The 26,274-nt window shown below is 35.5% G+C and overlaps 1 long non-coding RNA gene across 2 annotated transcripts in view; it reads left to right on the forward strand.

Annotated features, from left to right (window-relative positions):
• LOC125101046 (uncharacterized) overlaps nt 1-26,274 on the forward strand; it is a 125,726-nt gene that overhangs the window by 41,811 nt on the left and 57,641 nt on the right. The window contains exon 3 of one of the 2 annotated variants that reach the window (XR_007127742.1): nt 6,716-6,865. This is a non-coding gene — a long non-coding RNA (uncharacterized LOC125101046). Of the gene's footprint in view, nt 1-6,715; nt 7,022-26,274 lie in introns of those variants that run through there. The other variant, XR_007127741.1, reaches the window with a different exon arrangement.

Consider the following 26,274-nt stretch of genomic DNA (forward strand, 5'->3'; position numbering starts at 1 on the left):
TATTAGGGGAAAATTCCAAAACACACATGAAGGAGAGAATTACATTGAGGCGTTTTAAATAGCAAGTCCAAATACAGTAGTCTTTTTTTTTTTCTTTTTCATACTCACAAATTAGGACAGCTCCAGCTTTTAAAATAGAGTAAGAAGAAGGGGTGGCACACATACAGAGCAAACCAACATTTAAATATAGCACATTAGAATTCTTTGCATATCAAAGATGAGTTATAAAATGTAAGTTGGTTTTGGTTTCAGAAAATGTTCTGGATTTTGGCCGTGTTGCCATGCTCTAGAGCTTTGTGGGGTCTGCATTATGGGAAGAAAGAAGATTACTAAAAGGCTCTGCTGTATTGTTATCGTTAATACATTCCAAAGTTTTAGACCATGTTCCAAAGTCAATATACATGCCATTAAAATTAATAATCGAATTGACTATACATTTAAAATATTACTTCACAGGATTTCTGGTAAAATGTGGGCATGGAGTTATGAGTGGAGGAGAGATTCAACACCATCTTAGCAAATAGAAAGCAAAGACTAAGATGCTAGAACATGAGTCTCCACTTTGGAAGGGTCCACTGAGTGCCTAGCACAGTGAATGAAAAGGAACACTTTTAAAGCAAATCTTGATAAAATTTCAGCACTGTAGAATTAAAGAAGAAATGTTGGGAGACCATGTCACGTACAATAGCTAATAGAATGGCATAATACATCTCAGTGGAAATTTTGGAAGGTAAAAGACAACAAAGTAATGCCACTAGAATTCTGAGAAAAACTACTCTTCAGCCTAGAGTTCTGTATTCAGCTAATCAATCAATTGTGAGGGTAGAACAGAGAAAGTTTTGATAAACAAAGTTTTTTAAAAATCCTCCTTGGAGTCTTTTCTTAGGAAGTGACTGGAAGATCTATTCCAACAAATTGAGGGTGCAACCCAAGAGAGATCAAGAAGTTCCAAGGCCCAAGATAAAGGGTATCCAACTTAGGTGATTGATGAAGGAAGTTTCAGCTTTGCGTTGAGCCTAGGGAGCTACCACCTGCAGACTGTAGCAAGAGGATACAAGTTCCATAATGGAAACAGTGGGAAGAAATGAAATGGATGGATTATTTGATTACACTAGACTGTTTGGCAGTTAATTTTGATGGGATGGTGATCACTATGATGGAACATTTGGGAAAAAAATTATTAAACTTCTAATAGTGATAATTTAAGGAATTTAGGTATAAATATATTATTTAGAAGCACAGAAGTTAAATAACTAGAAGAAATAGTTAAAGGATAAAAGTGGTTATTCATGGGGAAGGATGCAGCTAGATCTGATGAAGTTGATTATCAGCTTTTTGGTACTATTTGGTCATATTATCAAATATATTAGTATGTTGATTAAAAATAAGAATCAAATGGAGATTAAAGTAATTCAAACTAAAAACATGTAAAAGTGTTAATAATAGGGGAAACTGGGTGTATGGCATGTGGGAACTATTCTTCACAATTTTTCTGTAAATCTAAAACTGTTATTCTAGAAGATAAAGTCTTAAAAACTAAACTGCAGAAATATGAAAGATGAAGGAAAGAAAAGAGTACACTGTGATGCATATCATATATTAAATATAGTACAATAAAATTAATGTCAAAATATTAAAAAATTTTTCATTACTGATTTTCAAAACAGATTATGAAAAATAAAATATTACATTACTGTTAATAAATCTTGTCTATACATATTTGTCTTACATTTTGAATTATTCAGTATTACCAGTCAACTTATTCTTTTTCATGGAAACTTGCAATTTTTTAAATGGTGAATGAATATCCCTGTTTAAGATTAAGTGGTTGACATATTTTTCCAATCACTGGACTAATTAGTTTTGGATTATAATTATTAAAGTTAACCTCTTCACCCCCACTTAAGCATCCCAAACCAGTAAGAGCAGACTGCACTAGAAATTGTATAGGACTAGTTGGGGTTCGTGTAATAAATGAGCATATCTGGCTAGGCCACTTCTTCAAAATGATGCATTATCTATAGTCAGGCATTATTGCTCCCCTTTTCCTCTCCATCAATTTGGCTAAATGGTAGTTTAGTTTTATAGGGATTAAGTGATTTACCTACTGATCTAGTGGTAGACTGAGACTTAGAAATCAAGCCCTCTGTTGCCAGGGGGAGGGGTATAACTTTATCCTGGGGCATCAAAGATAGTGGTATCTCCTGTTTCTTCATCATAGTAGGCACTAAACATGAAAGTGTAAACTTCAGGATGGTTGACCCTGAAGCAACACTAAGGTGGGCATATAGTGATTGAACTGGGGTTGGTAGCATGTTTTAGGGTAGGTTTACTAATTTCCTTATTACTTTCTATACGTTTAAAATCCCTTTTTGTATTACAAAAACTAGACATTGTAGGAAACTCATACCTTGTTTTCTTTCAGTAGATCCAGCAAATGAAAACGACAGCCCTGCAATAGCTAAATATCTAAGCTAAAACATATTTTAAAAGCTCTAATTGGTATAATAACCTGTAATTTTCTTTTCTTTTTTGGCATCACCCATTTTGTATCTTGCATTTCCAGTTTCCCTCAATCGTGTATTTATCTGATATTCTTGTGGATTTTAAAAGGTGGTTTTGGTGTCATATTCTTCAATTAATTGACCAGTTTACTTGCATTAAGTGTAATCTCTTGTGCTTTGACTTCCTGCCTATGGGACACTTGAGTTTAATAAAACCTTTGGAGGCCTTTTTCCTAACTTGTTGACTTTAATACTAGTTCCTGGTCCAAGTGAAAAACACTGGAGGTGGTGCGGAGAATATTCTTCTGTGTACTTGCAGATTAAGCTTCACTAAGAGGAATGCTATTTTTGGGTCCATGATTGGATTGACTACCTTGGTTCTGTTTGTTTTCATTGTGTGAATAATGGCTAGATAAACTTCTTTTCTTTGGGCCATTCTGTTGACTTTTGAACTTGGTTACAGCTATTTTGTGGACTGTTAGAGACTGAATGTTTGTGACCTGTCAAGATTCTTATGTTCAAGCACTACCCCCACCAATGTGATAATATTTCACGGAGGGGGGGGGTTGGGAGGGGTAGTTTTAGATGAGGTTATAGGTATGGTACTCCCATGATGGAATTAACACCCTTATAAAAAGAAGAAAAGACATGAGAGCTAGCTTTCTCTCCATGAGCACACAGTAAGGAAAGGCCATATGGGCACCCTTCTCAGGCAGCTGCCTACAAGCCAGGAAGGGAGCACTCATCAAGGATGAACTCTGCTGGAACGTTGATCTTGGACTTCCCAGCTTCTAGAACTGTGAGAAATAAATATCTGTTGTTTAAGCTGAAGATCAGCTTATGGCATTTTGTTATAGCGGTGTCCTGGCTGTCTGAGACATAGGCCTTTTCCAGTTTTTGGATTCAATATAAATAGAACAGGGCAATTAAATCTTAACCAGTATTGAGTATATGGAAGTGATAATAATTCTACTTCCTTTAGACCTAACAATGCCCACTTAATTCTCCTGGCACCATACTTTAAAATCAAATATAAAAATTGATTATTTTTGGAGACAGTATCTTTATGTTTGTAAGCCTTTTATTTATCCTTTCATTTGGCCATATCTAGCAGTGTTGGTTTTTTTTTTTTTCTGTCAGCATTCTAGATGAGTCCTGTAATGTAAATATCTTATTTTTCCTTTCTGTGGTGTCCATCCCCTTACAACCTGATTATAGTGCCATGTTTTCCTTGGAAATCACCTTTCCCCCTTTTTACTTCCCAGTCCATGGGACTGAAGGGAGGCTTACTTCATCCATGGCTTCAGGAATGAATGTGATATTCAGATAAGGACAATCAGAGAACTACATCTCCCGACTGCACTGATTGGTTCTGAGATGGACATATGATTCATTTCAGGCCAATGAGAGATAGGCTTAAATCTTTTGCTGAAACATTGGGACAAAGGCTGAAGTCCATAAAGAGAAAAATGATGCTGAGAGAGGATGAGTACCCAGGTGGTATTATTTGATTACCTGGATTCTGTTGTATCTGAATCTACCCTGGACTTTTTGATCATGTAAGCCAATACATTTTTCTCTTTGACTTACTCAGTTTTAATTGAATCTTTACTAATTATAACCAAAAGAGTGCTAAATAACAAGATTGCCAAATTCACAGACAGTAAGAAACATGAAGAGATAGAGAATATATTAGAATATATTACAGAGTGAAAATCCAGAAAGATTTTAGCTAAAAAGAAGAGCAACGACTAATAAGATACAATGTAGTAGTGATAAATGTAAAGTCCTGTGTTTGTTCGAGATCATCAGCTGAGCAAAATGAGGGTGAGGCTGACATGGATAAATATGAAAAATATTTAGTCATTTTAGTGAATTCTCAGCTAAGTCATAATTATTAGTGTGAGAAAACCCTCAAGAATATGTATGTTCTGTTCCATTAATCTATTCACCTATCCTTATGCCCATGCCACACTGTACCATATTGTCTTAAGACAATAGCTATACTGTAAGTCTCAAAAATTAGGTAGTATGACTCTGCCAAATTTGTTCTTCTAGACTGTTGGCTATTCTATGTCCTTTGCATTTCCATATAAATAAAATATTATGAGTTTACCCAAATTAAAAGTAATTAGTTAAGAATTGCATAATTTTTCAAGCTAGTAGACAGTGAATTATAAATTGTTTTTAATGCCTTATCATTTGAACTGGTTAAAAAAATGATACTCATTATACTTTAACAGTTTTCTTGGAAAATAGGTTTGAATTATGCCAGGTCTTCAGAAATACATACTTAAGATGCAAAAGACCTGTATTTTTATCTTTATAAACATGGTATATTTATGGAGAAATATATAAGAAATTACTAACAATATTTTGCTCTGGGGGGGGGCACGTGGCATGGTTATCTGGTAAAGGATGGAGATTTATTTTTTTGTATGGTTGTGAATTCTTTTAAGTAAAAAAAATCTAATAAAATTTTTCAAAATAAATATATAATATGCTTTTATTATTCATGTATGTTTGAGTTCTATCTATAAATGACAATTCCTTTGTATGCATGAAATCTGTTCTGATTTATGATTGTGGGTGCTGTTTTTAGTTAATGTCACTGTGGTTTTCCTTCTTTATTTCCTGGCTTAGTCCATCACCTGGACTGTATGGAACTTTCATCAATCTAGTGGATCTGCATTTAACAAATTCTTTGATGTACCTCTTAAGATTTTTATGAATGTTCTTTACCCCAATAAATGATAATTATATTTAGGGCTTACAGCTCTTTTTAGTGCTTCTTGTTTTTGCTCAAGTTAACTTACAGTTTCTTGTGTATCCCAACTGTACTTAATTTATCCAGGCCTCAGTTGCCTAATCTGTAAAATGTGTTGGCTAAAGTGTGGTCCAAAGTCTCTTCTGGTCCTGTGAGTTCGTAAGTTTGTCTTCCTTTCATTTCATTCGATTCCCTTCATGGTCCAGATGGATGGCGATAACAAAATCATCAAGACAAGACATGACATTCATGGAGTATTCAATCTTTGGGAAAGTTATGCCTGCTTTTTGCTACTCTTTAGACCTGTGATTCACAGTTCTAGTTTTAGAATATTCAGTATGTCTGTAGTTACTAACAGGTGTGATAGAATGAATCATAGACCCATCCCTGCATCTGCACTCCTGCCATGGCTTCCTTGTGGGCATAAGGTACTTCCTCAATCCTTCACGTGTTTTGGCTAATGATATATGAGCAGCAGTTGTGTCATTTTTCAGCCTAAGACTTTAGACGGCTTGTATGCTTCCATTAGTCATCTTGTTCTTCTTGTTTCTGCACAAGAATGAGAGGCACAGGGAGCAGATCTGTGGATCTGAATGAGAAGCAGAGCCTGTCTATGGAGCCCAGCTTGGATCAGCTGAGTCTCAGCTGACCTGTAGATCTTCAAGAATAAATAATTATTAAGTCTTGGTGTTGTCTGTGACACAGCATTTTTGTGACACAACAGGTACCATTGACTTCTATCAACATGTATTTTTAAATAGGGAACACATTCACATGGTTCAAAAATAAAAATGTAAATAGGCATATAGTGAAAAGTTTTGCTCTGTGCCCTGTTCACTGTTCACCTGGGTCCTATCTAAGTCCTACCACCACAAGGTGCCCATTTGAGGGATGCCTGGGTGGCTCAGTCAGTTAAGCATCTGTCTTCAGCTAAGGTCATGATCCTGGGGTTCCTGAGATGGAGTTCCATCTCTCTCTGCCCCTCCCCCTGCTTGTGCCCTATCTCTGACAAATAAATAAATAAAATATTCAATCAAGGTGCCCACTTGATTAGTTTCTTTTGTATCCTTTTAGAATTTCTTTATGTAAATGCAAACAGACAAGAATATATAATCTTGGCTCCCATTTCCATTTCACACAGTTTTATACTTTTTTTCATCTGCTATCTTATATATATTTGCGTATCAGTATATAGAAAGCTTCTTTATTCCTTTTTACAGCTGTGTTGTATACCATAATAAAAAAGAATACATTCTCCTATTGATGGTCACTTGTTTTCTATCTTTTGCTGCAATGTAAGTATATCTGTGGGATAAACTCTCAAGAAAAAGAAGATGTATACAGATGGAATAGCTACTGCCAAAGTGTCTTTCATAGGGGAACACATTAATTTTAATTGGTAAGATATTGTAAATATCTAACAGCATTTTCCTTTAATCTACAGGACCAGTGTAGTATTTCACACAGGAAGCCATCCTACTGACATTCCAGGAGGACATGAAGTGATATTTTCAGAGACCTGACGCCTCTATACCAGGAAGCTTCAGCACTTTATAGGTGTCAGCTTCTTAAATCCTCACAACATCCTGTAAAGGTACTGTTACTACCCTTATCTTAAAGATGAGAAGATTGATGTGGAGGGAAGCTGAGTGACTTTCCTGATTTCATTCAACTAGGAAGCAATGGAGCTGGGATTCTAACTTAAGTAGATTTACTCCAGGCTAAGACAACTAAACCATAACTTCTCTAAAATCACTTTTAAAATAAAGGTATAATTAAACTAATATTAGTATAATATCCTAAAATATTTTCCCTGACTTGTCGTGTTTTGATAGTATTCATAAATTATAAATTATGTGTGGGGGGTAGGGGTGTGTGTGTGTGTGTGTGTGTGTTTGTACCTATGGGAATCTTATGAATTTCCACTTATTAACCGGAAGATGTATTATGATATATAAGAAACCATTATGAACTTGACTTCCATGGTTATAATTGTTGGGTGTATTTTTAAGAAAATTGTTTTTTAAAATGGGTTTTGAAAAATATAAGTGTCTATAATTTGCTAAGCAGATAACATAACCTTTGGCACAATTAAAAATATCACCTCTAACTTATATTCATTTAATATTCATATCACTCCTGTGAATTATAGTTATTAATATTCTGATTTTACAGGTGAGGAAACTGAAGCTCAGAAAAAGGGGTTGACTTACTCAATATCACCCAGATAGTGTGGATGATGATAATGAGTAATATTTACTGAGTATTTATTATATACCAGGTACATTACTAGGCCCACTTTACCTGGACCTATTTAATCTTCACAACAATTCTATGAGAAGTTGCTCTTACAGCTTTTCAGATGATGAAATAGGATTTAAAGAAATTTAGAAATTTTCAAAAGGCCATCTAGCAAGGAAGTGTTGGGCAATTAATCCAGGTTTGTTATGATGGTCAGTTTGATATGTCAACTTGGGTAGGCTTCAGTTCCCACTGTAACATTCAGTGGAACCTAGTCTAGGTGTTGCTGTGAAGGTATTTTATAGATGTGATTAAAGTCCCTAATCAGATGACTTTGAGTAAGGTAGATTATCCTAGGTAATCTACATGGGCCGAAATCAGTCAGTTGAAAGGCCAGAAGACCAGAGCTGAAGCTTCCTTGAAGAAGCTCTGCCTGAGGCCTGCAGCTTCAGCTGCCTGTGAGTTGCAGCCTGTGGTTCCTGATGGTCTGCCCTTTGGATTTCAGACTTACCTAGCCATCCCCCATAATCACACAAGCCAATTCTTTGCAACAAATCTCTTAATATGTATCTCCTATTAGTTCTCTTTCTCAGGTTGAGCCCTGATACATTTGTCTAAATCCAAAGCTCAAGCACTTGCCAGAATGCTATACTCATTCTTTGTATACAGCAAATTAGAAATTTGAAACCAAGTCCAGGGCTAAATCTATGCTGCATATGCTTCTGAACCACACACTCTACTTATTACTCACTGCCTCAGTATAATGAGGTAATAAGCTTTTATATTTTGCACCCTCCAATTTGATAAGCATTTGGATGGCAGACATCAGGTTTTACTTATCTTATTTTTCCTGTACTGTATGTCAGGCACACAGGATGCATGTGTCACGCCTACACACAGACACATGTCACACCTACAAACAGACACGTGTCATTTGTCTTCTTGCTTTTGTACTCTCAATTTGGAGGCCATCATTATTTTTTCTCTAACTTTTCTGTTTTAATTATTAACTTACGAGCTTTTAGGAACTTAGAATTTTAGTCAATGTTGCCATCCCTTGTCTTATCAATTATTAGGGTTTGTCATGGGTAATGTAAAACCTTAGCGGAAGAAAAGAGGTAATAGTCTGTCAGAGTGTCCAGTGATGTTTTGGCTTAGCTGTTTAACCTGTGCTGCAGTCCTTTCTGGGCTGGACCTCTGACAGATAGTGACAAGAAAAATTAAAAAATTTTCAGTTCCCCAATGAATACAGTTGGAATAGAAGGAACTTGTTCTTTACTATAGATAAGCCCTAAATCTGAGGTCAAAATGTTATCCAAGAGCAGATCCTAAGAGTTAAGTGATTGGTCCCAAAAGATACAATTCTCTTCTCTATTTGTATTGTTTTTTTTTTTTTATTATTTAAATTCATTTAATTGACACATATTGCCTTATTTGTTTCAGGAGTACACGTCTGTGATTCATCAGTCTCCATATAATACCAGTGCTCATTACAATATATACCCTCCCCAATGTCCATCACCCAGTTACCCCATACCTCACCCTCTCCCCTCCAGCAAACTTTAGTTTGTTTTCTATGATTGAGAGTCTCTTATGGTTTTTCTCCCTCTCTGGTTTTGTCTTATTTCACTTTTTCCTCTTTTCCCCTATGATCATCTACCTTGTTTCTTAAATTCCACATATCAGGGAGACAATATGGTAATTCTTTCTCTGATTGACTTATTTCACTTAGCATAATACCCTCTAGTTCCATCCATGTAGTTGCAAATGGCAAGATTTCATTTTTTTGATGGCTGAGTAGTGTTCCATTGTGTGTATGCATATATACATATGCATACACATATATATGTATATATATATCACCACATCTTCTTTATCCATTCCTCTGTTGATGGAGATCTGGGCTCTTTCCATAGTTTGGCTATGGTGGAGATTGCTGCTATAAAGACTGAGGTGCAGGTGCCCTTTTGGATCACAACATTTGTATCTTTGGGGCAAATACCCAGTAGTGCGATTGCTGGGTCATAGGGTAGCTCTATTTTCAACTTTTTGAGGAACCTCCATGCTGTTTTCCAGAGTGGCTGCACCAGCTTGCGTTCCCACCAACAGTGTAGGAGGGCTCACCTTTCTCTGCATCCTCGCCAGCATCTGTCATTTCCTGACTTGTTAATTTTAGCCATCCTGACTGGTGTGAGGTGGTGTCTCATTGTGGTTTTGATTTGTATTTCTCTGATGCCAAGTGATGTGGAGCACTTTTTCATGTGTCTGTTGGCCATCTGGATGTCTTCTTTTATTTTATTTTATTTTATTTTATTTATTTATTTGAGAGAGAAAGAGAAAGAGAGAGAGAGCATGAGAGGAGAGAGGACAGTGGGAGAAACAGACTCTGGCGATCAGAGAGCCTCATGTGGGACTCGATCCCAGACTCCAGGATCATGACCTGAGCAGAAGGCAGTTGCTCAACCAACTGAGCCACCCAGGAGCCCCTGGATGTCTTCTTTGCAGAAATATCTGTTCATATCCTCTGCCCATTTCTTGATTGGATTATTTGTTCTTTCAGTGTTGAGTTTGATAAGTTCTTTATAGATTTTGAATACTAACCCTTTATCTGATGTGTCGTTTGCAAATATCTTCTCCCATTCTGCCAGTTGTCTTTTGGTTTTGTTGACTGTTTCCTTTGCTGTGCAAAAGCTTTTGATCTTGATGAGGTCCCAATAGTTCATTTTTGCCCTTGCTTCCCTTAGCTTTGGTGATGTTTCTAGGAAGAAGTTGCTGCGGCTGAGGTCGAAGAGGTTGCTGCCTGTGTTCTCCTCAAGGATTTGGATGGATTCCTTTCTCACATTGAGGTCTTTCATCCATTTGGAGTCTATTTTTGTGTGTGGTTTAAGGAAATTGCCCAGTTTCACTTTTCTGCATGTGGCTGTCCAATTTTCCCAACACCAATTGTTGAAGAGACTGTCTTTTATCCATTGGACATTCTTTTCTGCTTTGTCAAAGATTAGTTGACCATAGAGTTGAGGGTCTATTTCTGGGTTCTCTATTCTGTTCCATTGATCTATGTATCTGTTTTTGGACCAGTACCATGCTGTCTTGATGATGACAGCTTTGTAATAGACCTTGAGCTTCGGCATTGTGATGCCACCAGTTCTGGTTTCTTTTCCAACATTCCTTTGTCTATTTGGGGTCTTTTCTGGTTCCATACAGATTTCAGGATTATTGTTTCAGCTCTGTGGAAAAAGTTGATGGTATTTTGATAGGGATTGCATTGAATGCGTGGGTTGTTCTAGGTAGCATAGACATTTTAACAATATTTGTTCTTCTAATCCATGAGCATGGAACGTCTTCTCATTTCTTTGTGTCTTCTTCAATTTCTTTCATGACTGTTGTTTAGTGTTCTGAGTACAGATCCTTTGTGTCTCTGGTTAGGTTTATTCCTAAGTATCTTATAGGGTGCAATTATAAATGGGACCTACTACTTAATTTCTCTTTCTTCTGCCTCATTGTTAGTATATAGAAATACAACCAATTTCTGTGCATTGATTTTTATATCCTGCCACTTTGCTAAATTCCTGTATGAGTTCTAGCAATTTTGGGGTGGAGTCATTTGGGTTTTCCCTGTAGAATATGATGTCATCTGCAAAGAGAGAGAGTTTGACTTCTTCTTTGTCAATTTGGATGCCTTTTATCTCTTTTTGTTGTCTGATCACTGAGGCTAGGACTTCTAGTGCTATGTTGAACAGCAGTGGTGATAGTGGACATCCCTTCCATGTTCCTGACCCTAGGGAAAAAGCTCTCAGTTTTTCCCCATTGAAAATGATATTCTCTGTGGGCTTTTCATAGATCGCTCTTATGATATTCACACTGTGAAAAGTTTTATCAAGAAAGGATGGCATACTTTCTCAAAAGCTTTTTCTGCATCGTATCGTCCTTGTCCTTTCTTGTATTTATGTAGTATATCACATTTTTGATTTGCAGATGTTGAACCATCCTTGCAACCCATTGAGCCACCCAGGTACCCCCCTCCCATTTTTATTAAGCATATCTGTTAATTCCATGACTTGAACAGAGGGCAAGTTTGCCTTGAAACTATGATTTCTCCAACATGACAACATTTAAGTAAGATCTGTTAAAAAACACTTTTCCAAGGAGAGAAAAAACTCTCTAAAGGATGTCTTCCCCTACTCACTCTCCTTGATAGGTACACAACTTAGAGACTTCTCTAGTCTTTACTCTAAACTCATTGTTTTTAGGATGCCTGAGTTTGAACTCTCCTCCCCTACTTTCTAGTTACTTGATTGTGCTAACAGTTATTAGGGCTGTTCACCGATATTTTGGTTTCCTCATTTTAGTACATGGTAGGTTTGTACTTCTCCTTGAAAAAGCTCATGGCCACATGACCTCCAGGAAGGAGAGAGAGCATAAATCACCATCTTTCTCTTCCTCCTGCATGGTAGCCAGCTTCATAGCAGACAACAGATGGTCCATCACTCTACCAAGAATGGAGTCCTAGTCAAGCCACAATAGTCAGGTAGCATGAATGAAAAATAAAGCTATTGTCTTTTTTTTTTTTAAGGTTTTATTTATTTATCTGACAGAGATCACAAGTAGGCAGTGAGAGAGGAAGGGAAGCAGGCTCCCTGCTGAGCAGAGAGCCCGATGTAGGGCTCGATTCTGGGACCCTGGGATCATGACCTGAGCCGAAGGCAGAGGCTTTAACCCACGGAGCCACCCAGGCGCCCCATTATCCAGAATCTTGAGAGCTAAATATTATATATATATATATATATTTTTTATCTTTTGAAAATATTATATATTTTAGGGGCACCTGGGTGGCTCAGTGGGTTAAAGCCTCTTTTTTGGCTCAGGTCACGTTCTCAGGGTCCTGGGATGAGCTCCGCATCGGGCTCTCTGCTCAGTGGGGAGTCTGCTTCTGCCTCTCTCTCTCTGCCTGCCTCTCTGTCTACTTGTGATCTCTCTCTGTCAAATAAATAAGTAAAATCTTTTAAAAATAAATAAATAAAATCTTTAAAAAATTTTTTAAAAAAGAAAATCTTATATATTTTAAAAATTCCCCAAGTTTACCCCTTTTATATCCAGCCTTTCAAAGAATTTTTTTTTCTTGCACATCTTTTTAAAATATATCACATCCTTTTTAACTTAAATAGAATTCTTAAGGACTTAGGGTCATTATTATAAATGTCAGTTATTATACTGTAATGTAATATAGTTCAGGAGAACATTTGAAGTCTGCAAGGCATTTACTCTGATGTTTCAGTGCATTTTCATAGCAGTTTTTGTTCTTTGTCACTTCTTTGCTGTTCTCAGTATACCTTTGACAATCTTTTAAAAAATAATCTCATTGACCAAATATACTGCTTTCATTCTGCTACAAATTTTGGGAAGATGTTAACCAGTTTTTTTAGAATTATATATAACTTAAAAGAAATTAGCCTGAAGTAAGTCACCACTTGGTAAGTATACATTGATGAAATTCTTTGTAGTAGCGTACTGATGTTTTTTCAAAGAAGAAAGAATTTCATCGAATTGTTACTACCGGAAAAGTTTCAACTTCACTATAATTGAGAAGTTAAACAGACAAAATTGGATAGTGTTTGAATTGAAAAGTGATTGAGTCACTTTTACCATTCATCAGAAGTATCAAGTAGATTAGCATCTCTAGTATACTTCCCGTGTCAACAGATGAGCGTGGGCACCTGTGGAGGTTCAGGGTGCCTCTCATTCATTGTTCCTTACCTCAAAACCACATCTTATGACTATTTGGTACTGGAAGATCCTGCTAACATTGCTGCTACTCTCAGAAACCAAAGTGGCAAAGACCAGGAAAGGTAGAAAAAGGGGGTAAGGAAGGAGAGCAGATTTTCCCAATGCACTCCTAATGTACAAGTAGAAATGGAAATTTGTCATTACCACTTCCAGGAGATGTCAATGTATTTGAGAGTATTGCATGTTTACTTACAATTCTAGGTTCTCTACTATTATTGTGAGTATGTGTATGTATGTGTGTTTGGGGGCATTAAAGAAATAACATAGTTCTTGACCCTTATAATTTATCCAATATACGTGATTATGTACAGTTATCAGGGCATACGATTTATGAAGAACAATAAAAGACAGTACCTTTGTACATAGAAGGTATATGTTTTCTCCTTTGCATTAGTTTCTCCTTCCCCTGTAACAGCCTTTGGACTTTGCTTTGGCAGGCAAAACACAGGTGGAACTGTAGCTAAAGGTCTACTTTTTCTCAACAGATCTAGACCAATTAGACATCATCTCTTGGAATTTGAATCTTTAGTGACAAAATGACTGAAATACTTGGAATGGAATCATTGTAGCAGCAAAATCCTAAAGGGGGGGAGAAAAAAATCATTAGTTTCTGCTATTTAGAACCTCAGAACTGCCTAACTCCTGATTTTTTCCAAGGCTTCTGGGACTCTCTGGTACCCAGAAATTCATTTTCTCATTTAGTACATTTCTGTTGCTTATCACTAAAAAACTACACAATTAACTTTTGTGTTTTATGTTTCATGGTGAGCATTAATGTAAACAGACATTTTAAATGCTAGTTAGTTTTTAAGTATATTGAACAAGAAGATACATTTTTTTTAAGAATAGAATTTTAGGGCACCTGGGTAGCTCAGTGGGTTAAAGCCTCTGCCTTCCACTCAGGTCATGATCCCCGGGTCCTGGGATCGAGCCCCGCATCGGGCTCTCTGCTCAGCGGGGAGCCTGCTTCCCCTTCTCTCTCTCTGCCTGCCTATGCCTACTTGTGATCTCTGTCTGTCAAATAAATAAATAAAATCTTTAAAAAAAAATAAGAATAGAATTTTAATGATTTTGAGAAAAGGCAATTTCTAAAATAGGACATTATGTACCATTTATAAAGCATGTGCTACTTGTCAAAGCTACTTACATGCTAAGTGTCACTCTGTGTATGTACAGTTATTTAAAAATCTATATGTATAAAACTTTGTCATTACAATGACTTAGTGAGTAAGCTTCCTATCCCTATTTTATATATGGAGAAACTGAAGCCTATAATGGTTAATTCTGCAGTCACATAGCTGGAAAGTGGTGGGGGTAGGATTCATAACCAGATCTGGTTGACTTAACCACTGTAATATATTGTTTCTTATTTCAGAAATAATATTTTTTGGATCCAATTATAAGTTAGTACCGGCTTAGAAATTAGGCATATCTTTTTTTTTTTTTTCACTAGGGCTCTGAGAACGTAGCAGAATGAATGTTAATAAAAATAAGCTGTGAAAATGATTGTAAATATCAGTCCTCTTATCCAGTACCATTTCTACATTTGTCTCACATTCTGTTTTCAAAAGAGAGATATTTAGGGTGCCTGGGTGGCCCTGGGATTATGACCTGAGTGGATCAAGTCTTGCATCAGGCTCCCTGCTCAGTGGGGAACTCTGCTTCTCCCTCTCCTTCTGCTGTGCATGTGCTTGGTCTCTCTCAGTGTCAAATGAATAAAAATCTTTGAAAAAAGAGAGAGAGATTGAGATCAATTACCCTAGATAATACTAAGGTTAGTCAGAGGTTTGTATTTAAAAATCTGTGATATAGATTTTAATTAAATTAGCATTTTGTTGCCTATTTTGTTTGTTATAATCTAGTATTTTTCCTGTTTTTTTTTTTTAAATATAAACTAATGTGAATCTAGAAAGTATATAATCTGCTATAGAGCAGGGAAGTGAGATTGTTCAACTAAGAGTCATTATTAACTTTAGTCACATAGAATGGATGGACAAATCATGATCAGTATAACTGCAGGCTTTCTGAAATTTCTAAACACTCTATGATGAAAAATTAGTTGACATGATGGAACTTTTTCTACACAAAAGAATAATTTAAAAAATTATAGATGCCTTTCAATATTTAGGATTCTAAAAGTGTGCTACAAGAAACCATCTTTGTGCCTGAAGAGCCCCCTTGTTCTGTTGTTTCAAGCTAGTAATATTTACAAGATCCTTATCGATCAGCATTTTCCACTTTTCACAATTCAAGAGGTTTTTTTTTTTAAGTTTTGTGCAAAATTTTCTAGGAAATGTTTTCTTTGTCCTAAAAGAATTACTGGTTTTCAATTACCTTGAATGATCTAATTACATATAATTATAACAATACATCCAAACCTAAGCACTGTTGAAACGAAATGCCTAAGTGCCAAGATATATTGTCAAAGATAATGGATTCGTATGATCAAAAACCTTATTCTACCATAAATATTTATTTGTTAAAAACATTGAGGCAGAATTGTGAGACCTTGCCTTTAGTACAATACAATTACATATTTAAAATGAGGCAAAAAAAAAAAAAGGTATAGAAAAGGTATCTAGTGCACTGGTCCCCATGTATACATAGCCAAACATGGGAGACAGCTATGTTCTGATTTTCTCTAGGAATCCTCCCAAGTTTAAGGGAAGTTCTTAGAAGTGAACTTCTCCAACATGAACAGGGGTATCTATTCATAGCTCCTCCTGTTAGCTCACAGGCTCTGTATCCGTCAGGGTTCTGCAGAGAAACAGAATCAATATGTATACTAACTAATTTGTTTTCAGCATTGGCTTATGAGATTGTAGGGACTGACAAGTATGAAATCTATGGGGCAGGGAGGCCTGCAGGCTGGACACTCAGGAGCTGATGTTTCAGTCTTGAGGCAAAATTCCTTCTTCTCTAGGAAACCTCTTTTTGCTTTTAAGGACTTCAATTGATTGATGAGGTCCATTCACCTTACTGAGGGTAATCTCCTTTACTTAAAGTCAAGTGATTGTAGATATTAAGCACATTTACAAAAATACTTTCACAGTAACACCTAGACCAGTGTTTGATTCAATAACTGGGTACTATAGCATAGCCAAGTTGACACACACACTAATCATCCCTCAATCTCTATGTGACAACTGTGCTGGTGGAAGGAAGTCTCTGGAAAATTTTCAGACACAGCCCAACCTCTGTTCAAGGGTGGCTGGGAAAAGGAAGTAGAACAGGTGTCACCTCTTACCCCTTCTTCCCTCAAGACATCAGCTGCACTACTTCCCCAGTGATTGTGCAGTCATGGTGGTGGAGCAGAAGGGTAGTTGTGCTCTAGATAAGCTAGAAAATGATGGTTTCATCATTTCTGGGAAACTTGGGGGCAAGAGGTCAAGATGTAGGTGATTTTAGGATGGCTTTCGACAAATAACTCTTGTGGGGTTAAGGTGAAGGGCATCATTTCCTGGTAAAAATGATAGCCTTGGTTTCACTTTGCTGAAGAGAGTCTAGATAAGATTTTACTTTGAAATGCAACTTATGGAAGCTGTTTGGGCCTCTCCCCTATCGTGGCACAAAATTGTAGTAGTTGGTAATAAATTAATACTGTTAGATGAGCAGCTAGGCTCAAGACCAGTGAGAGATTTGAGGTATCCATACCTCTTTTGCTTTCAGAACCTCTGAAATATGTTTTCTTCTTATGGCTGCTTTATGCTAAAAAAACCTGTGAACTGGGACACAGAGAACAGGAACAGTAATGGAAAGATTGGATCCTGGATAAGCATAAAATTATTCACTATTTAAAAGTCTTAAAGGTATAATCCAAAATATGGGTCATGGAAAATTTTAGGACATGGCGATGTTATGAGACATTCTTAAATAGTCCTGTTTTGTGTAACAGGCCAGTTAAATAATGAAGGTTAGAAATAAAAAATAAGACTTAGGCAGTGTGATAAGGGGATGAAATTTTGCTTCCAACTTTACCTTTGGAAACATGGATGGCTAATAAGATCCTGTAGAAATTACTTTCACGTCTTTACTCAATAAAATCTGAGCAATGAAAAAAATGTAACTTATAACCTACTAATGAAATAGTTACAAAATAAACACAGACTTTCCTTCATTTTGGACTAATTTCAGCCAGGAAATGAAATAGCTAACAAAAGCCACAGAGTTATCATCCAATGTAGACAAAGCATTTACTAAAACCATATTCCCTCAAATTGATATGAACTGAAAATTGTGCAGAAGAATTATGCAGTATTTGCCCCAAGTGACTTTTTAGCAGTCTCTATCTCTGGAACACCATTCAAGTGTATTTTAATATTTTAAAAGAAAATATTTCAGTTTACTAATATTGTGTCAGGAGCAGCACTTAGCGAGTTCGGTTGTTTTAAAAATTTACCTATGATTAAGAAATAACTGAAAAACAAACAATCCAAAGGTGGGAGTTGCGGGGGGAAGAAAGGAAAGAATACTTACAGGATGCTTTGCAAAGGCAAAAAGTTAAAACATTTCTGCACTGGAAAATAATTGAAAAATTGTAGTAACGTTTCACTTCCCAGTTGAGGCTGAGAGGAAGCAGGGTGGCAGTGCTGTTTAGAATCCCTAGGGATTGGACACACCTTCGGAGGACTCCTAGTTTGGCTCCCGTCAACCACAAAGAAAGTGCTTTGTTTGCTCCAAAGAGAATTACACAGAATCTCAGCAGGAACATCTGCTGTTCTACAGCAGATAAAACTCCTGAGGTATGTCTTTTACAGCTAGAAGCAAGATAATAGACATTATTGGGACCTCACTTCCATTTTATTACCTGATAAAAACAGATGAATTAGGCTCTCTGCTTAAAACATACTACCTTGATTCAAAACAGAATAATGCTATTTTGTGTGAAGTAAAGACCTCAAAGCAATTTTAACATTGTTTTCATATGAGTAGGAAAAAAAAGTGTCTATTTTCCCCCTCTGTGTCTAAGTCCACAGAGTCAGGGTGTCCAGTGCTCACTTTCTCAGAACTTGATGGTACACTTTTTTTGCCAGGTTATTCTCATTGATTCCAAATGGGGACTGGGCCTTTTGGCATGGTTAAATGCCATATTCCAGGTCGTATTTTTGCTAATTTCTTAACACATTAAAAAATTATTTTTCTTCTTCTGAGTCTCACTTAGTAAAGCTTCTCTTATGGATTGAGCCGAAGAACTATTGCTTGATCATTTGAGTCTGAATGTAATTAGTCTGATGCTTTTTCACATTTCCCCCAACTGAGTTTAATAAAATCCTTCTCTGCTCATGGGACACTTTAGGTAGAAAGTTCAGTTGTTTGAGACAGAGCTAGCCAGTACCCCAAGGCCACATGGACCCTCAGTAACTCATGAGAACGAAGTGCCCTGTTTGACTGTCTCTAACTTGGCTCACCATTTCCAAGTAATTATGCCATGTCTTAAAATAGATGAAGACTCAAATGAGAGAAAAAAAAAATTATGTACCGAAAAACTTTCACTGCTGATTCAACTTAACAACAGTTATTTTGTGGGTTGTGATGTCAGTGCCTATTATAGTCCAATTGTGCTGTCTTTTCTTTTAAAATACAAAGAAAATTGTTCAAAGAGGCAGAGACCAGATATCCTGAAAATGTGTATGGGAAAACTGAAGAGGCAGGAAGCAAAATAAAAAGTTTGGTCCGTGTCCACCAGATATTGAGAGTAATGGGAAAATGTAGAGAGACACTTTATCGTCATTTGTTGGTTCTTCTAGTTTTTCAAGTTCTCAGCAGAACCAGGATGAAAGTCATTCTATAATAAACAAATGATTTCATGGTAATGGAGTTAGAACTTACAAAAAAGGAGTCAAGAAACTTTCCAGAAATATTTGTTTGTGTTTCCCCAGCAGCTTAGTGTCTAGGTAAATCTGAATGCTGAAGATAAATCCTGAACTACTTCAAAATAATGTGATCATATTAGAAAATGTACTTTCTGGTTCCCATGTCATTGTTCAAAGTAATTGATTTTGAGAAGATACACTTATTGCTAAAATTGACCATGCTCTGTGGCCACACTTAAGATTTTGCTAAGCCAGTGGAAATATTTCTAAGATTGCTGTAATGCACATACCCTCCATGAAGACAGTCTTTTCAATATTCTATTTTCCACAACTTTGGGGAGAATCCACTGGAGCATGGGTGCTCAGGTGTAAACACATGATGTGAAATCACATTAGGAGGCCAAATGAAGTTTTCAATATTTTCTAATATAAGAAAATAAGGGGACTTGAATTTGTCAGAGACAGCTGGGAAAGCTTTCCTAAGAAGACACTATTAAGCTGAGATCTGAAAGCCAAATAGATTTTCTTTAGTCACACGATTTGATCAAGGTCTAAAAGCAAGGAAGAAAATAGAGTGTAAGATGCAGCTGATGAATGGCTCCCAATTAATTAAATCTTGAGTGTCTTCTTTGTGCAAAACATAGCCTAAGCTCGGGGGATATAATAGTGAATCAGGATACACTCAGACATGGTCCTCATGTCAGTTCCTCTCTATGGAGGGAGACAAATACTAGTCAAATTACAGATATAAATATGACATCATCACTCTGTTAAATAGACGAAAATGCTGGGAGAACATATACAAAGGAACTGTGAACTAATTGTGGCTGCCAAAGAAGGCTTTTCTATGGAAGTTACAACTGAGCAGAGATCTAAATAAGAGTTAAATAGCTGAAGAGAGGAGTGCACAGTGTTTCAGGCAGAGGGAACAGCATGTACAAAAGTTCGACTCCTCATCCTTACTATAGGACTTCCGTTTTCCTCACAAATAATGCTTTACAACATGTGAAAGTCTGAGCTTTTTCTGTTCCAATCCTAAATAAATTCAGAGTAGCTGAAAGAGTAAATTAATCAGGGGCTTAAACTGGGCTATGGTGGAGGAGCAGTGGTTTTTGATGTACAGTGAGGCAGTGGATTAAGAAAGGAGTAGAGGAAATATGGAATGATGAGCGCAGTACCATATCTCAGTCTGAGAAAAAGAGGCTCTGGACTCTGGGCTTCAGAGGGCTCTCAAATCACGAGTATATACAACATATAAACAGTAAATTATTTAAAAAACCATAGGCTCTTCTTTCACTAAACATACATGCTTGTGGACCAACAGCCATCAGGCTACAGGGAACTGCTTTCCCACATCTTTCAACTACCTCCAAGAAATAAGAAATAATTACATCTGAAAGCTGTGACATATTGTGGGTTATGCTACCTCCAACCTGAGAAAAGGAGAATGCTTCAGAGTCCAGGGCGGATTTGAATGGCAGAAACACTTAAATAAGAGAAAAGACAAACTAATTAACTTGTCAAATCCTTCTTCTCGCAGTGTGAATACATTAGGTATCGGCATAATGAAGTTTTATTTCCCACTAGTGCTAAACATCCATTTTCTTGCTTCCCTCCATATAAAGCAATTTATGGTTCTGGACTTTCTCCAGATATCCTCAGTATTTGCAATTATTGTAAATGATGGCTGGAGAGTATTTTGCAATATTAAACAATATTAATATTGCTCTCATACTGGTGTGCATCTATGTCTAGATGTAATATGCTTAAAGTGTGATACCAACTCTGAAATGATGGCAATTAGATGGATATTGAATGCTAGAAATGCAAGTAGTTTTATTAAATGTTTAATGAGAGTATTTAAATTTTCAAAAATTAAAATAAAAATTCAGCATTTAGTCTTGCTTTATAATTTGATATTCATTATAGTATATATTTTATCTTTTTATTTTAATAATTTTGTGTATTTTAGAAGAAAGAGAGCTATTAACATAGAAGTTTTCATTTTTCTGCATTTTAAATTTACATTTCTGATTAAAATATATTTAAAATTTTATACCCTTTATACAACTACATTTTACTTTTTAATCTTTTAGATCCTTGAAAATGAGGGCCAGTGAAAAATAGAAAATTTTGATAGAAACAGGGAATTCAAAAGTATGGATTAGAAAAGAAAAAAAACTATAAAGAAAAAAATACAGAATTTTCAGAGTGAAGGTCTACTTAAGTTAAAAATAAAAATATGGGGACAACGAAAGTGAGCAGACTTCTATTGAGCATGGCCCTAATAGAGTTTGCAAACAAGAGATAACAAGTTCTTTTCTAAAGGAGATGTAACCAATGATCAAAACAATGCAAATAACGAGAAAATTATTCTCATCAATCCACAACTTAAATAGGTCAGATAAGAACCTCTCTCAACTCTCTCTCAATGTAATTCTTTATTAAATGAAGATTTAATCACTAATGAAAACATTGAGAATGAAAAAGAGAATCAATTTTATATCCATTTCATAACCCAGAAACAACAAAAGCAACTCTGGCCTGTAAATTAGAAGTTGGTGAATGAACGGTCTTGAAATTAGCAAATAGAGGAAGAATACTCCAGAGCATCTGACTAGATGATGATCTTAGAAATGGCAATGCTATGTCCTTCTGACAGAGTTTCTAGTAAAACACATTCAGGTTTGAATTAATGATTAGAATTTCCAATGCAAGAACATGGCAGAATTTTTAATATTTCATTTGATTCCAAAATTCTTTCAAGTAGGAGGTAGTAGAAACTGGTTTTTATATTCTCTACTTAGGAACTACTTTGTTATCATTTGTTAATATGTTTCACAACCAATCTTCATGATTGGCTGGAGCCAATGAATGTATTTGTGATAAGAAACACTTAAATTCTCAACTAAAATGCCATGAAATGTCACTTGAACACAGAAAGGTTCAGATGTAATTACTAAAACTAGAAAAAAAAAGTGCCAAGTAATCCCAAACAACCAATAACATTCCAGAAATTATATGTCAAACTAGTCCATGGGCATAATGTTCTTTACAGAATAATGTTGTATATTCAATATTCATCTAAGCTTAATATTGATAGGACTTAATGGCAGATATCTAGGATTGGTAGAAATGATCTTGAAATTTGAAGACAGAATGACCAAAAATTTAAGATGGGTAAAAAATAATGAAACAAATGATGACCTTGGTACTGAGAATTAAAAAAAACAAATGAATAAAGAAAAAGAAGAAGACCTGAAAATAGAAAAAACTGAGGGAAGAGCAGTTGGGGAATGAGCAAAATGGATGAAGGAGAGTGGGAGCTGCAGACATCCATTTATGGAATGAATAAATTGTGGGAATAAAGGGCACAGCATAGGGAATTCAGTCAGTGATATTATAATAGTGTTGTATGGTGACAGATGATTGCTACATTTGTGGGGAGCATAGCATAATGTAGAGAGAAGTTGAATTGTTGTATTGCATACCCGAAACTGATGTAACATTGTGTGCCAGCTCTACTCAAAGAAAGAAAGAAAGCAACAAAGCAAACAAGCAAGCAAGCGAGTGAAAGAAAGAGGAATCTTATCTGAGACTAATAAAAACATTACATTAAAAAAATAAAAGATTGTTGAAGGCAAAACTATGATAGTGGTGCTAACATGGTTAGGTGATGAAAAATTCAGAAAGGTGATTTTGGTGAAAAATTCAGAACAATTCTTTATGTAATTTATGGTACATAATTTAAACTTATTACTGAGAGAGATTGCCTTGATGTTGCTGATGTTGTTGACATTTTTTGGAACAGCTTAAACATTAGATACAGTATTTTCAGGATCTGTCCAAAGGTGGAACATCTTGAGATAAACATCAAATTTGACCCTAATACATGTGGTTTAGCAATGTTTACTTGCGATTAATATTAGCAAAAGCTTAGAAAAAAGCGGATTTAAGTTTGGCTACTTTACTTTTAAAAAAAGATTAAAAAACACTTAGAATTTAAAGAAAATAGTTTTTAATAAGTAGAAACCACAAGTGCAATATGCAACAAAAGTAACAACTTGGAAAAAAAAGTTAAAATGAAGAAATAAAAATGGTCAAAAATAGCTACAAAGAAAATTCATATACTCACACGAAAAATCCCCGAACTAATTCCTATAAAGACTATTTCCTGGCTATTAAAGACCAAAAAAGACAAATTGAGCAAATGCTGCTGCTTTCCTTTTTTTTTTTTTTAATATTCCAGAATTTAAAAATGTAAAAGCAGAAGAATTAGGAAAAACTGTATGAATCTAGATATTATTTTAAGAGATCCTGAAAAATCATGATATGATAGCAATGTATGTGATGAAATTCAAATACATAGTAATATTGTTTTGCAATAACAATGCATCATATGCAAATCCACTATAATAGGTTTGAGCATCTGTGAAGTAAATATTCACTTCTGAACTGAGTATCGTTTTAAAAGTGTTATTGACAATTCCATATGTGATTATTTCAGCTGAGCTAAGTTTTTCCAAAGGGAATTAATAAAAACTTTGAAATAATTTTGACCCAAGAAAGGTTGTCCAGTTTAACATTTCCTGTCAGTAGAACTCAAATTATGTGAAAATCTTGTTTTAACAACATCATTAGTAATCTTGGTAAACCAAAGGCAAGAAAATATATTTCATAGAATAAATATATAATATTTTATGAATTGTGGACATCTTGATTGCTCATCCAAGTATTACTCAGGTACAGTAACAATTGAGTTCAGTAGTCTTTGTTATTTTGTTGACTTTTAGTTGCATAAAACCCATAGCTTTGCACACATTTAAAAAATTTTGTTGTTTTGAAGTTGTCAAGATAGGAAGATAAGATATATTTTAGTTAACAATTCTGTTAGCCTGATTTTTTAACTTTTAAGTATGAGCCTTCATTTATATTCTTGCCTCCCATCCTACAAATGTTAGAGGTATAATGGGATGAACTGCTTTTCTCACATGTATAAGATTTTCTAGATAGAAGGCTATGCACCTGCCCATTGGACAGCACCCTGAAGGTCTGTGTTTGGTCAGCTTCCTTTGGTTAATCATTGGTAGGATGGGATCGTGAACAGCTTAGAGGTAAACCATAAAGATAGACAGTAAGCAATACTATTGCTATCGCATGAAAGATTTAGAGCAGGATGGAAAGAGCTTGAGAATCCTAGATGACTGGGGATGAGAGTAAGGGGAAGGAGTTTACTTTTAAGTAGTACTCTTTACCAACTCTTCTCCCTTCATACTCCACCCCAATTCTGGGATTTGCCATACTAAAGGCAAGTGCCCAAGGTCTAGATGATATTACCTGAGCTTATTTCTAATGCTTACAGAAACCTCTTGTGCACATAATCTAGCCTGAGTTTCCTCACTTAATAATTTTGAGTTAGAATATTAACTTATTATACCATATTGCTTTGATGGTTAGGAGGTAAAAGTAATTATAAAATACTTGACAAAAATAAAGCCAAAATGAGTGTGCCATGCTAATATTTTCCATCCCTATAATACACTGAACTTATTTATCAAATAGTGAATTGTCCTCCAATTTATTTCTATGTGAAATATAATCAAAATATTACTTTAAGACTGCTGCTTTTTTGAGGCTGCTTTGTTTATTCCCAAATAATTTATGATTTATCCAGAGTAAAGTGGTTAATATTTTTAAACAAGAGTAAATTCTTTAGTATTCTTAAAATATTTAGAATGATTGCACAGCACACAGAAAGTGCCCCAGAACATTAAATGTTACTTATTTATTGTTACTTTTGCTTACATTAAAGGGTAAACCTTTGTTAGGAAACCTCTTATCTGGCTTTAAAGGTGTGTGTAGTTATCATAGTAAAAATTAGAGTGGTCATATAGTCAAGTGACCAAGACTATGTTTTATATTCTCTTAGGTCTGGGTTCACATTCCAACCCTGCTCCTCACTTGCTGGGTAACCTGCAAGTTACTTAATTTCTCTGAGCCTCATTTTATCCTCCTAAAAATTGGACCAAAAGTAGCTCATAGGAGTAAAAATTAAATAATGCTCGCAAAGGCCCAGATTCAATGCCTAGCACAAAGTAGGTGTTCCATCAAGAGTAATTATATTATTTTTAAGCTGTATGTTAATTTAATTAGCCCATAAAAGACTGGTCAAATAAATCAGGAATCCATGTAAATGACAATGTATTTTGTATCAATTTATGTATTACCTATCCAAAATTTAAAATTTTATATACATATATGTGTATATATATACATATATATATGTAGTTAGCAGATCATATTTGTTCAAAGTCAACTGTCTTCTTTTAAATTTATAAAGCAACAAATTGCCCAATGCTGAGCAGTAAGTTAAAAGATATACCTATTTGTTAGAAGATCAGTGTCATAAAATTTACCTCAAAGTCATTGAAGAGCTTCAAATTGATATTATTTAAAACTGAGTAAAGGAACTGAGAAATAGTGTTATATGAATCCATTTAAATATAGTAGATTTTAAGGAATAAGCCAATACTAATGTTTTAATTATTATGATGGGATCCTTTTGGTTGCAAGAGAGAAAATCCAACTAAAATAATTTTCTCATTTAACAGGTCTGAAGATAGGGTGGCTGGTGGCTTCATCCTATCCTTTTTTAAAAAAATTAACATATAATGTATTATTAGCCTCAGGGGTACAGGTCTGTGAATCGTCAGGCTTACACACTTCACAGCACATGCCATCCCCAATGTCCATAAACCCACCACCCTCTCCCTCCCCCACTCCCCCCAACAACCCTCAGTTTGTTTTGTGAGATTAAGAGGCTCTTATGGTTTGTCTCCCTCCTGATCCCATATTGTTTCATTTTTTTACCTTCCCTTCCCACCAAACCCCCCCACGTTGCCTCTCAAATTCCTCATATCAGGGAGATCATATGATAATTGTCTTTCTCTGATTGACTTATTCCGCTCAGCATAATACCCTCTAGTTCCATCCGCATCATTGCAAATGGCAAGATTTCATTTCTTTTGATGGCTGCATAGTATCCCATTTTATATATATATATATATATATATATATATATATATATATATATATATACAACATCATCTTTATCCATTCATCTGTTGACGGACATCTAGGTTCTTTCCATAGTTTGGCTATTGTG

This window comes from Lutra lutra, chromosome 5 (genome assembly GCF_902655055.1).
Source record: "Lutra lutra chromosome 5, mLutLut1.2, whole genome shotgun sequence".
Classification (NCBI taxonomy): Eukaryota; Metazoa; Chordata; class Mammalia; order Carnivora; family Mustelidae; genus Lutra; species Lutra lutra.